General features: G+C 38.8%; 1 long non-coding RNA gene across 1 annotated transcript in view; it reads right to left on the bottom strand.

Moving 5' to 3' along the window:
* The window catches only part of LOC139439325 (uncharacterized), a 250,684-nt gene that overhangs the window by 65,301 nt on the left and 172,450 nt on the right, over positions 1 to 12,933 (bottom strand). The gene's annotated exons all lie outside the window — the stretch shown is intronic.

Below are 12,933 nucleotides of genomic sequence, written 5' to 3'. Positions count from 1 at the left end.
TGGAAAAATAAGTAGTATTTCTATACACTAGTAATGAGCAATCTGAAGAGGAACTCAGGAGGAAAATGCCATTTAAAATAGTAACCAAAAAAATCTAATGTCTAGGAATAAATTAACAAAGGATGTAAAGGGTTTTTACACAGGAAACTATGAAACATTGCTAAAAAAAAATCAAAGAAGACCTATAAATGGAAGGACATTCTCTGTTCATGGACTGGAAGACCAAATATGGTTAAGATATCAATTCTACAGATTCAATACAATCCCAGTAAAAATTCCAACACCCTTCTTTGCAAAAATGGAAGAGTCAATTATCAAGTTTATTTGGAAGGGTAAAGGATTCCAAATAGCCAAAAATATCTTGAAAAAGAAGAAAGAAGCTAGAGGACTCACTCTTCCTGATATTAAAGCATATTATAACTATAATGTAAACTATAGTTTAACAGTTCAATATGTGTTCAACAATTGTAATAAATGTACCATACTAAGGAAAAATTAGTTAATGTGAGAAAATGTAGGAGGGGAATTCCCCTATATTTCTGATGTATCATTTATGTAATATAAAACTTCTTTTAAAAAAATAAATAAAACATTAAAAATAATACAGCATATTACAAAGCTACATTGGTCAAGACAGCTTTATACTGGCATAAAGATAAACAAATTGATTAACAGAATTAATTGAGAGTGCAGAAATAGACCCTCACATCAATGGGCAATAGGTTTTTGACAGGGTTGCCAAGTCCATTCTACTGGGACAGAACAGTCTCTTCAACAAATGGTGCTGGGAAAATGGGATAACCATAGGAAAGAATGAAAGAGGACCCTTGTAGCAATTTGATATGGTTATGAATTCCAAAAATAGATATTGGATTATGCTTATAATCTAATCTGTACCTGGGCATGATTGAGTTATGATTAGGGCATGGCAAAGACAGAGTTAAGGGTTTCTGATGTTGGAGTTTTAATGTCACATTTTGATGCTGCAGACCCAGGAAGTAAGCTCACAGAGGAAAGAGAAGCCAGCCCCAGGAAAAAAGAAGTCTTGAACCCAGAGAAAAGCAAGCCCCAGGAATGTAGGAGCCCCAGAAGCCTGAACCCTCATAGACATCAGCAGTTACCTTGCTCCAAATAGACTTTGGTGAGGGAAGTAACTTATGCTTTATGGCCTAGTATCTGTAAGCTCCTACCCCAAATAAATACCCTTTATAAAAACCAACCAATTTCTGGTATTTTACATCAGCACCCCTTTGGCTGACTAATACAACCCCTATCTCCTACCAAATATAAATATTAACTCAAAATAGATCAAAACCTAAATATAAGACTCAGGGCTATAAAATTCCTACAGGAAAATATAGGGAAGCATCTTCATGATCTCGTAGTTTGGCAATGGTTTCTTAGACTTTACACCCAGAGCACAGGCAACGAAAGAAAAAATAGATAAATGGGACAGCCTCAAAATATTAAATGTTGCACAAAGGGCGTTTTCACAAAAGTAAAAAGACAGCCTATTCAATGGGAGAAAATATTTGGAAACCACATATGCAATAAGGGTTTAATATGTAGAATATATAAAGACAGCCTACAACTCAACAATAAAAGGACAAATAACCCCATTTAAAAATGAGCTAAAGACTGGAATAGATATTTCTTCAAAAGGGATATAGACAAATGGATTAAATGGACAAATGGATTAAAAAAATAAATGTTCAACATCACTAGCTTTAGGGAAATACAAATCAATAAGATATCATTTCACACCCATTAGAATGGGTACTATATATATATTTTTTAACAGAAAACTACAAGTGTTAGAGAGGATGTGAAAAAATAGGAAAACTCATTCATTGCTGGTGGGAATGTAAAATAGTACAGCCACTGTGGAAGATAGTTTGGCAGTTCCTCAGAAAGATAAATATGGAATTATTTGGTATATATCTAGAAGCATTGAAAGAAGGGACTCGAACAGATATTTATTTTAACACAGATGTTCACAGCAGCATTATTCACAATTGCCAAAAGATGGAAGCAAACCAAGTGCATACCAACCAATGAATGGATAAACAAAATGTGGTATATACATACAACGGAATATTATTCGACTGTAAAAAGAAATGAAGTCCTGATGCATGTGACAACATAGATGAATCCTGAGTCCATTATGCAGAATGAAGCAAGTCAAGCACAAAAGAACAAATATTGTATGATCTCACTGATATGAACTAATTACAATAAGAAAACTCATAGATTTAGAAGCTAGAATATAGATTACCAGGAGACAGATTGGGGTAGAGAATGGGCAGCTGATGCTTAATTTGTACAGAATTTCTCTTTAGGTTGATTATAAAGGTTTGAAAATGGATGGTATAGTTGGCAGCACATTTTTGTGAGTGCAATTAACAGAGCTAAATTTTGTATGTGATGTGGTTGAAAGGGAAAGTTTTGGGTAGTGTATGTTACTAGAATGAAAGAAGATAAAACATGGGACTGTATAACCCTGTGAACACTGTTGTGGACAATGGGCTGGGTTAATAGTACAAGTTTAGAAATATTCTTTCATGAATTATATAGCAAATACAGCCAAAGGCTGCCAATGCAAAATCCCAGAAATGGGTTGACTTTTGCAATGGGAAATTTATTAGGGTAAAGGTTACAGTTCCAAGGCTGTGAAATGTTCAAATAAAGGTACCATCGGAGATGCTTTTCCACCAAAAAAGTCAGCTCCTGGTGACCCTGGTGTCCAGCAGTGTGGTAAGGCGAGATGGCGGGTCTGCCAGTCTCTCTCTACTTTCTCCCTGAATTCAGCTGTGGCAATCAGGTACATAGCTTGTCTCCTTCCAGGCCTCTCTCAGCTGCTCCTTTAGTCATATACTACAACCTTTCTCCTGGAGCCCAGCTGTGGGTGATTAGGTATATGGCTCATCTCTTCAGCCTTTAAGTACTCCATGGGCCCAGCCTCATGGGGGCTTCCTGCCTTACCTTCAGCTACTGGTGATCCTTGAGTCCTTTCTCTCACATGGCTGGGTCAAAATGGCAGAGCTTCCTTTTCTGTGTCCTCTTTCTCTCTGTGTCTCCTTTTATATAAGACCCAGCAAGAGGACAGAGACCCAACCTGTGTCATGCCTCACTGATATAGTCCAATCAAAAGCCCTAAAGCCCTGCCCTAAAGTGATCGAATCGAAGGTGCCTTAACTGAATTTAACACCATCAAAGGTCCTCACACCCACAGGAATGGATAGTTCAAAAACATAGCGTCTTCTTGGGATTTGTTGAATTCAAACTGTCACAGGTGGTGTACGGGGAAAAAAAAATACACCTAATATAAACTACGGACTATAGTTAATGGCACTACTTCAATATTCTTTCATCAATTGTAACAAAGGTTCCACACTAATGCAAAGTGTTAACAATAGGGGGTATATGGAAATATTGCATTTTTACATGGCTTTCCTGTAAACCTAAAACTTCTCTAATAAAAAAACAATTTAAAAATTAACAATAATTAATAAAATATAGTAAAACCTACCTGTGAATTCAGGGAGTCTGGCCCCAGAGGCTGTGTTCATAAACACATAAATACTGCAAGTTCTCTGCCCCCATTCTGGCCCATTCTGCTCTGCCACAGACTGAGATGTGAGTTCTTTTCACATGGCTGCTGTACCTAGGGTTCTACTGGTAATTAAAAACCAGGATGGGAAGTAGATTTGGCTCTACAGATAGAGCGTCTGCCTACCACATGGGAGGTCCAAGGTTCAAACCCAGGGCTTCCTGACCTGTGTGATAAGCTGGCCCACGCACAGTGCCGATGTGCGCAAGGAGTGCCGTGCCACATGGAGGTGTCCCCCATATAGGAGAGCCCCACGCGCAAGGAGTGCACCCTGTAAGGAGAGCCACCCTGTGCAAAAACAAAATGACACGACAGAAAGAGACACAGTTTCCCGGTGCCTCTGGCGAGAATACAAGCAGACACAGAAGAACACACAGCGAATGGACAGAGAGAGCAGACAACGGTGGGGGGGGGTGGAGGTGTGGAGGAGAGAAACAAATAAAATAAATAAAAACTGGGAATCTCTCAAGATGAACTATAATACTATTTCAGAAGTGGTCATTTTCAACTTCTTAGACTTCTCTTGGCCAGATGGTCTCACAGGCCCAATAAATTACGAAGAAACCTTTTTGGAGACAACCAGAGCACAAGGACACTGGCCTTTAAGAAATGGAACAATATTTGCCTTTATAAGGAGATCTGGAAGTAAGATATAAAATAGATTTTATTCTAAATAGAATAATTGTATAATGTCATAAGTATCAGACTATTTCATTGATTTATGCAGGAATTAGGCAATAAAACAATAGTTATTGATCATGTATCAAGTGAAAGTCTATTGTCATTTATGTTTCTTTCTCAAGGATACTGAAGCAATAAAGCCACAAAATCAGAATTCACAAAAGAGTTTTGTGTGGGGCAAGTATTGAGAGAAGGCTATTTATGGTTGGAAGCTGAAAGAAAGGTTTAAATGGACTCAAAGGACTTTATGGTGAGTGACAGTGATCTGCACTTACATATAACACTTAAGATACATACACCGCCCCCCCCCACACTACAACAACCTATCTTTCCCTTTCGCCCTAATCAAAAATGAATCCTCCACTCCAGTTTATGATTATCTAAAAGATAAACCAAAACATAAAACTCTGCAAAACATGTGGGTTCACTGATTGTTGAATTGAATATTTACTTCAGGATTTGAATAAGACTTGCAAACTGTGAAAAATAAAAGTGCTGTGGTTATAAGAATTATGGTATATGGAATATTTTAAAAATATGCAAATTATGCTTTTGATGAACCAGTTCTAGCACACATACACTTTATATTGAGAGGAATTATTTGCTCAGAAAGTGGTAATTGCCATCTAAATATGCATCTGAGATTTCAACTATTTTTAGTGGTACAAAATTTTTACAACCTTTGACTCAGTACCTCCTACTAAACGCATCCTTTCAAAAGCATGAAATGTTGAAGGTCTGTCTATATTATTCAAACCAGCAATTAGAACCAGATGTTACTGCACTTTATATTTAGACACTACATTTCAATATCTAAAAAAGAAAGAATGCTCATGAAGGACAGAGAGAATAATTTATAAACGCAATTATAGCATATTGTTTGGATTCCTTCACACTAATTTACCTGATTGCAAAGTAAAATTAAATGAATTCATATTTAAATGTAAAATTGGGCCAATGAGTAATGAAATTTTTTTAACTGTGTATAAGAAAAAGAAGATACCAGGTATACTATTGTTGTGCAGGTATAACATTTCTTTACCAATTTTATATCTTTATTATTAAGTCTTTCATCTTATTTACAAACCAGTCAAATTCTAGACGCATATGAATTAAATTTATATTAATTTTAAAGAAAATGTATGGACTAGTTACAAAAGAGCAACTTGGAACTAATGGCAAAGCTTTTAGTAGAGTTCCATAAATATTGCAGAATTTTTTTCTGAACTTTGGCATGTTCTTCATTTGGGGAAGTAATAGAATATAAAAAATATGGCCCAGAAAATACCACCTCAAAACCATATCACATAGAGTATACACATAGGCATAGCATACAAAATAGAACACAAGTTTGGTTGACAAAGTTTGAAAGGATACAGAATGCCTAAGCACCCTTCTGCCTCAGTTATTGAATGATTCAGTAGGTACTTGTTTTAATTTGGTACATTATGGTATTTTCTTGGCAATGGATTTTCTTCTAAATTATGTTTTTTTATTTAGTTAAATGGATTGGCTTTTTCCGAGTGTATGCACTGGCTACTGGCACAGAGATAGCCTATTATACTTGACAGTGGCAGAGGAACCAGCAATGGGTTTAAAGCCTAATCCTGTGATAGAGGCACAGGGTTGAGAACTAAAACCAGGGACCATGGGAGAAGTTGCAAAACTAGTGACTAGTCCATGGTCATTGATTCCTGGAGTTCTATGTCAAAATGACCCTTTTGTTATCTAGATGACTTCCAAAACATAAAGCTAATTTTCCTCTTAAGTCTCTAATTAATTTGTCCATAATTCCAGTGGTAAATGAATACTACATAGTTCTTTAAAGTCACTCTGCTAGTTGTTATAGCACATGAACTTCAAGTTAAACACAGAGATATTTGATGCATTCTCAAAGTATTAAGCACCCACTTTGTACCACAGTGTTATACACATAGGAATATTTGCATTAATTTGGATTAGTTTCTTCTGGGATTTCAAAAATAAGAAAAAAATTAGATCAAATAATAATGTAATAATGGATTTTATTAAATAGTTCTTACCATGTGCCAGGCACTGTTCTTAAGTATTTTGTATATATTATCCCATTTAATCCTCCTAGCAACTACATGAGTAAGGCAATATTATTGGCCCTGTTTTTAAAGAAGGAAACAAAGGCACAATCTTAATTTGCTCAAGGTCACAGAAGTAGTAAGAAATTGAGACAATACTCAATGAAACCCAGTCTGGATTCATACTCTTTACCACCATGCTAAAGTTCTCCTCAACTATATAAGTATATATTCTGTCCCATGTTTAATTTCCAGTAAGTAGGCCCCAGGCTAAGGTGATATTGTGACTACACAACCACCAAGGTCAAGGTTTTCTTTAACTTGTCGTTCTGTCTTCTTACATACAACTTCTACATCATATTCCAAAATGACTGTTCCAATTCCAACCACACCATTATTCAGCCAGCAGAAGTGTGAGTGTGTGTGGGTGGGGGAGTGGGGGTTGGCTAATCTTTTTCCTTTTAAGGACTCTTCCCAGAAGCTTCACAAATAACTTATGCTTACATCCCATTGGCCAGAATTTAGTCATCGACTATAAGGGAGGCTGGGAAGTACAGTCTCCATTCTAGGGGACCCATCCCCAGATACTATTGGAGCATCTAATTCTGAGGAAAAAGGCAACAGCAGAGATCTTTACCACAAAATTGGAAAAATCGGCCCTGAAACAGAATACTCCTGCTATTGTCCCTAGTGTATCTTTCTAAGTCAGATTCTTTTTAATCCAGATGACTGTGGAATCATTGGTAAGCCTTGATTCTGCTAACTCTCCCTGATGTCACATTTGGTGAGCAGGCAGCACTTTCTTCAAGTCATACTGACAACCTAGAAAACAGCATTCCTCAATCTGTAGGTCATCAGAATTTCCCTCCATCCTTTTGGTGAAAAACTAAGTGAATTTCCATTAGAATAAAGTACCTCTACTTATCAGAATGGGAAAAATGTTTTGTTTGATGATTATTTCATATGTATACATTTTTATTTTTTGGATATTTGAAGGAAAAAAACCTTTAAGAAGAGTAGAGCCATTGATTAAGAATTTAGAAAGAATATATGGGACAGCAAACCTATCAGATTCACGGGAAAAGTATTAAGCCCAATATCAACATATAAAGAAAATGCTATTGGTTTAGAATGATAGGGAGATTACACCAGGGGGATGCCCTCTAGTAAACATGAATTCCTCTTTTATATATCTAACAGTCAAGGACTATTTCTTCTAATAGGTGCTGCTTTCTTCACACCTTGTGATTTGCTCATTAATTAAGGACTGTTCTTCTAAGAGTCTAGTCTTTTTAATTCTAATTTTGTGGAAGGTTCTAATCATATTCTCCCAGAAGGTGAAAAGTTTTCAGTAGGGGCTGTTGCTATTACAAAATAGGATGCCAAAGCCCTATAATTCCAAGTCACTGGAAAGAGTAAAATAATAGCTGGAAGGAATGTTCTCTCTTTTTTCTAGGAATATTAATAAAGAAGTTATTTCCAAAGGTTCCTATGCATGTGTGGATTAACGTGGAAAAATCAAATACTGATGATACCAAGCTTAGACACATGGACCAGTTTATTTTCAGGTACTCTTCACTTTGATTTTCTGAACCCTTTCTTGCTCCTGCTGTCTTCTTCCTCCTTATTCTCTTGCAAGCTCCCTTAAGCATTCTCGCTCCTGTCAGCAGGAAAGCAATGGAAGCCACAAATACCTTGTGTGTTCACACGGACAAGCCCCTTGTAAAAGTAGTTTTCAAAGAGAGTAATCCAAAAGAGTAGCTTTCCCAAAGAAAATACTTAGATCTCTAGCAATTGCAAATAAAAGGTATTTTGAGTCTCTCAACACTCCTGGCATTATACTTCAAATTCCCTCATGAGCCAGATGCTCCCACAGCTGGCTCCCATGACATCACCTGGAAGCTCTATAAACACAGCTATCCTCTGGCTCCACCCCGAGACTCACCAAATCAAAATCCTCCTTAGTGAAGCCCAGGAATTTGGATTAAAGAACTTCCCAGCTTTTTAAAGCCTAAATCCATCTGGGTGATTGACTATAAAGCCTGATTTGGAAACCACTGACATAAGCCAGCACAAGGCTGTCCTTGCTTATGGAATGAATATAGTTTATACAGGATTTGTATGTTCTCTGAATCTACAACAGTGTGTTCCTCAATTTTTTTCATACTCAGTTCCATATATTAAGTTGCCTATTATCAATTATCCAAAGAACAAGAATACTGAAATGAATAGAATTCCTTTGCACAATACTATGTAATGATAATTGAGGTTTATAATAATGACCTTAAAATATGATGAGATACTTAAGTACCTCTGGCATTATCAAATAAAAATTAAGTTCAGTTCAGGGTTATTTTTGTGTAGGTCTAATTGCGTTTCTAGACCTTTGGAAGTTGGTATTCTATATGAACTATGGTGACTTTATTAATCAAAATAACAACCTAAATACCACGGTACCCAATTTTGCTGAATAAATGGTAGTTTATTGTTTAAATTAATACAAAGCAGTTGTTACATGGCCTGAAAGTGTTGGGCTATATGAGAAAAACCACAATAAAGCACAATAGTTACGGGCTATGACTCTGTAATCAGCAATTATGGATCCAAATCCAGGTTCCCAGCTAATCTGCTCTGTGAACTCAAGCAAACTACTTAATCTCTACAGGTCTGATTCCTAGCTGCAAAATGTGAATACCTCCTCTTGAAGTTCACCTGAAAATTTAAGATCATGTTTGCAAAGAGCCTAGTATATAGTGAACATTTAACACATGGTAGATATTACTATTTCAGGGAATCCACCAAGTAATTATCAAAAAGAACAATATAGAAGTAAAGCAGACAGAGTGCCACTCTTTTCCATAATAATTCTATTCATCACTATGGAAGCTTTGTATGTTTTCTCCTCTTGAAGCAGAATATTCACATTACAAAAGGAGAATCTTATCAATACTGTACTTCGTCAATAGGAAGAAGCAAAATTTGCCAGTTTCACTCATCCACTGTTGTCATTTTTGACTCCTGAATGTGTACAAAAGACACAAATGAACCAAGAAGCTGCATGGCCCATTATAGAGACCTAAAATTGAGATGATCACTTGAGCTTTTGAACAATACCAAATCTTGGCCCCGCCACCAGAACTCTGAAGCAGGAGATCTGGGAAGGGACCCAAGGAGTTGAATATTTAGAGAGCAATTCAAGTGTTTTTGATGGAAGTTGTCAGCAAACTTCATTCTGAGAGTCTCAGGACTTCCGAATTGCCGGCCCCATGACTTTACATAAGTTTCCATAATCCTTCACCTAAACTTTCCTCTTTTTGAATGAAGTCTTTTTTCCCCTTACCAATCAAGCACAACTTCATTTCCTGTGCTTAGTCAGAAAACCACGGAAGGTGGCTTTGAAAAAAGGCAATTTGTCCCTTCCATTTTAAATGAATAAGAAATAATACCAGCAGACTTGTTTTATTTTGAAATACAATTACCCTCTCACGCATCTTAAAAATTTCTGAGGGCCCAAATAATTAAACAGTTTCACAGAAGCCTCAATATTCCCATTTTTCCCAGGGAGGCTTGTAACTCTTACTTGTGAGGACACATTAGCATATGAACTTCAGCATGGACTGCTGGCTCTAAATGAAATTGAGAAGAGGGGATGGCATCAGAAGATTAAGGAGCAATGAAATCCACAAATCTATTTAGCATGGTTTGAAACAAGCTGGTAAATATCACCTCCAAATCCTCAACATTTCTTATTCCAATGCAGGGAGCAACAGAGACTATGGATGAAGACAACAAATCCTGGTCTAGCCAACCAAGAAAGCAAAGCCAGCTAATCTAAAAGAACTGGAGAAAAGTTCAGGTCTCCCAGGAACACACAGCTTTTGCAAGCCTTTCCTCACATGACGGGCAGGAAGGCAGAGGCTAATATGCAGGTAATTATGAAGCCTCCAAATGATGTTGAATAATTTTCTACAGTAAATACCCAGAACTCTTTATTTTTTTTTTAAGATTTATTTATTTATTTAATTTCCACCCCTCCCCTGGTTGTCTGTTCTTGGTGTCTATTTGCTGCGTCTTCTTTCTTTGTCCGCTTCTGTTGTCATCAGCGGCACGGGAAGTGTGGGCGGCGCCATTCCTGGGCAGGCTGCTCTTTCTTTTCACGCTGGGCGGCTTTCCTCACGGGCGCACTCCTTGCGCGTGGGGCTCCCCCACGCGGGGGACACCCTTGCGTGGCACGGCACTCCTTGCGCGCATCAGCACTGCGCATGGCCAGCTCCACACGGGTCAAGGAGGCCCGGGGTTTGAACCGCAGACCTCCCATATGGTAGACGGACGCCCTAACCACTGGGCCAAAGTCCGTTTCCCCCCAGAACTCTTGATTTGCCCCCCGCCCCAACCCTGCTCCTCACCTCGGTCTTCCCAAACTCGGTAAATTGCAACTCCACCTTCCAGTGTCCAGCCCAAAAATCTCAGTCATCCTTGACTCCTATTTTTTCTCATTCCCCACATCATATTCAGATTCAGAGCCTTTCACACTCTGCCCACTGCTGCCACCCTCTCCAAGCTGCCCTCCCTTCTGGCCTGGATTACCGCAATAGCCACCTACCTGGACTCTCTGCCAGGATCCTCCATCCCTTCAAGTGATCCTCCACACAGCACACAAAGTGAAGGGTAGACGCAGGGCTTCCTTCCCTCTCCTCCATGCTGGGCTCTTGGGTGCTTCACAGGTTGTCTCTCTCCACGCTCTTGTCCCTCTGCAGTGTGGATGGCTGTTGCCTGCGACCAGGGCGCAGGTTGCTTCTCGGTGGCCTGGTCCAGCCCCAGTCTTAGAAGTAGACGCCCTTTACTTGGGGGTGGGGCTGATGCTGCCCTCTTGTTCCGCCATCCTTGCCTCCTCCACCAGTGGAAGGGCTCAGCATCCTTGGCCCAGCTAAGGTTCCTGAAACTTACCCCAGGGGAGGTTTTCTCTTAGCCTCAATGGCCTTCACCAATGTCACAGGGACAACAGTGCTGGCCTCGTGGCCTTGGGCTTTTGATGCACAGGCGAGAAAGGTCTCTGCAAGGCTTTGGCTCTCTGCAGCAGTGGCCGCTGGGCTCCTCCAGGCCTGCAGCTCTCCAGGACACTTTCCTAGGTCCCTCATCTTCTAACTGTTCTCTTGAGGTCCCCATGGAGGTCCATGGAGAAGAGCCTACAAGCGGGTGTGAATATCCTTGAACCAGAGGCTCCCCAGGGGCCCAAACTCACACTCTAGTCCACACTTGGCATTAGCAATTCCAAAAAACGCTGGTTGAACACCTCTTGTACTGACACTCCAATTCCTGCCTCAATCTGCCACAGGTGAGCTCATGCTCGGGTTTCAGCTTTTTGGGTGCAGCTGTCTTGGTTTCAGGCTAATTGGCTGCCCTTCGAACTCCCCATTGTGATGACTTCAGCACAAACTATGACTTCATAGGTTATCTTGTTTGCTCTTGTTATTAGACTGGACATCATGCTCTTTCCAGCACCCTACATCATAGGCTGAAGCAGAACTCCCTCATAACTAGATATTTGCAGTCTTACTAGTTCATTTCCCTGACATTTTTCTCTCTCTCAGATCATATTATTCTTTACAAGACTTGTTTCATTATGTCATTCTCCCACTCCAAAATATTCAATGGTTCTCTCTATTTCCTAGCAGATCAATTCCTGTCCTATAACCTGACATTCAGAGAATCATATCTTTTAGTCCTGAATTGTAGTATTGCAGTGCTGTCAATCAGTCACATGCAGCTATTAGTGAGAAAGGGCTGGGTTGACCCACAAGCAGAAGACAATTTGCCAAAGGCAGTCTTAACTTCAACCATGATGGTTTCATTGGTAGTTGATGTTAAAAAAGTATTGCTGACCCTTCATCAGTCCTTACAATCTCAATCATAGACCTGAGCAGCAGTGTGGAACCTATGTACCTAAAGGTTTCAACTGGTATACTTAAGTGAGGAGGATACTGTGAGTTTAAAATATTTAATTACATACTTCTTAAAAATATCAGGTTCAGAAGAAATGAAAAGCACGCATATTGATCAGAAGCCTAAATCAGAAATTCTAAATCAGTTGAGGGGACAATATTAACTATAAAGTCATAGTGTTCTGTTGTTGGGTTTTTTTTTAATCCTTTTTGGTTTGTTTCGTTTCCTTTTCCATTAGAGAATTGTAGTTTTACACAAACCATACATAAAATACAGAGTTAATAACTTGCATTGGTATGGTACATTTGTTACAATTCCTGAAAGAACGTTTTTATAATTATACTATTAACTATAGTCCATTGTTTACAATAGAGCTCACTATGTTGTATAGTCCTATGTTGTTGTTTTTTCGTTTTTGTTTTTGTTTTGAGGTATCAGTGGCCTGGGGAATGAACCCAGTACTTTGTCTGTAAGAAGCCAACTCTCAACCATTGAGCCTCATTGACTTCCCAGTCCTATGTTTCTTTAATTGTTTTTTTAAAGATTTATTATTTACTTATTTCTCTCCCCTTCCCCCCACTCCCTCAGTTGTCTGCTCTCTGTGTCCAGTCACTGTGTGTTCTTCTGTGTCCACTTGTATTCTTGTCA

Source organism: Dasypus novemcinctus, chromosome 7 (assembly GCF_030445035.2).
Source record: "Dasypus novemcinctus isolate mDasNov1 chromosome 7, mDasNov1.1.hap2, whole genome shotgun sequence".
NCBI classification, from domain to species: domain Eukaryota; kingdom Metazoa; phylum Chordata; class Mammalia; order Cingulata; family Dasypodidae; genus Dasypus; species Dasypus novemcinctus.
This window is presented reverse-complemented; position numbering and strand designations above follow the sequence as displayed.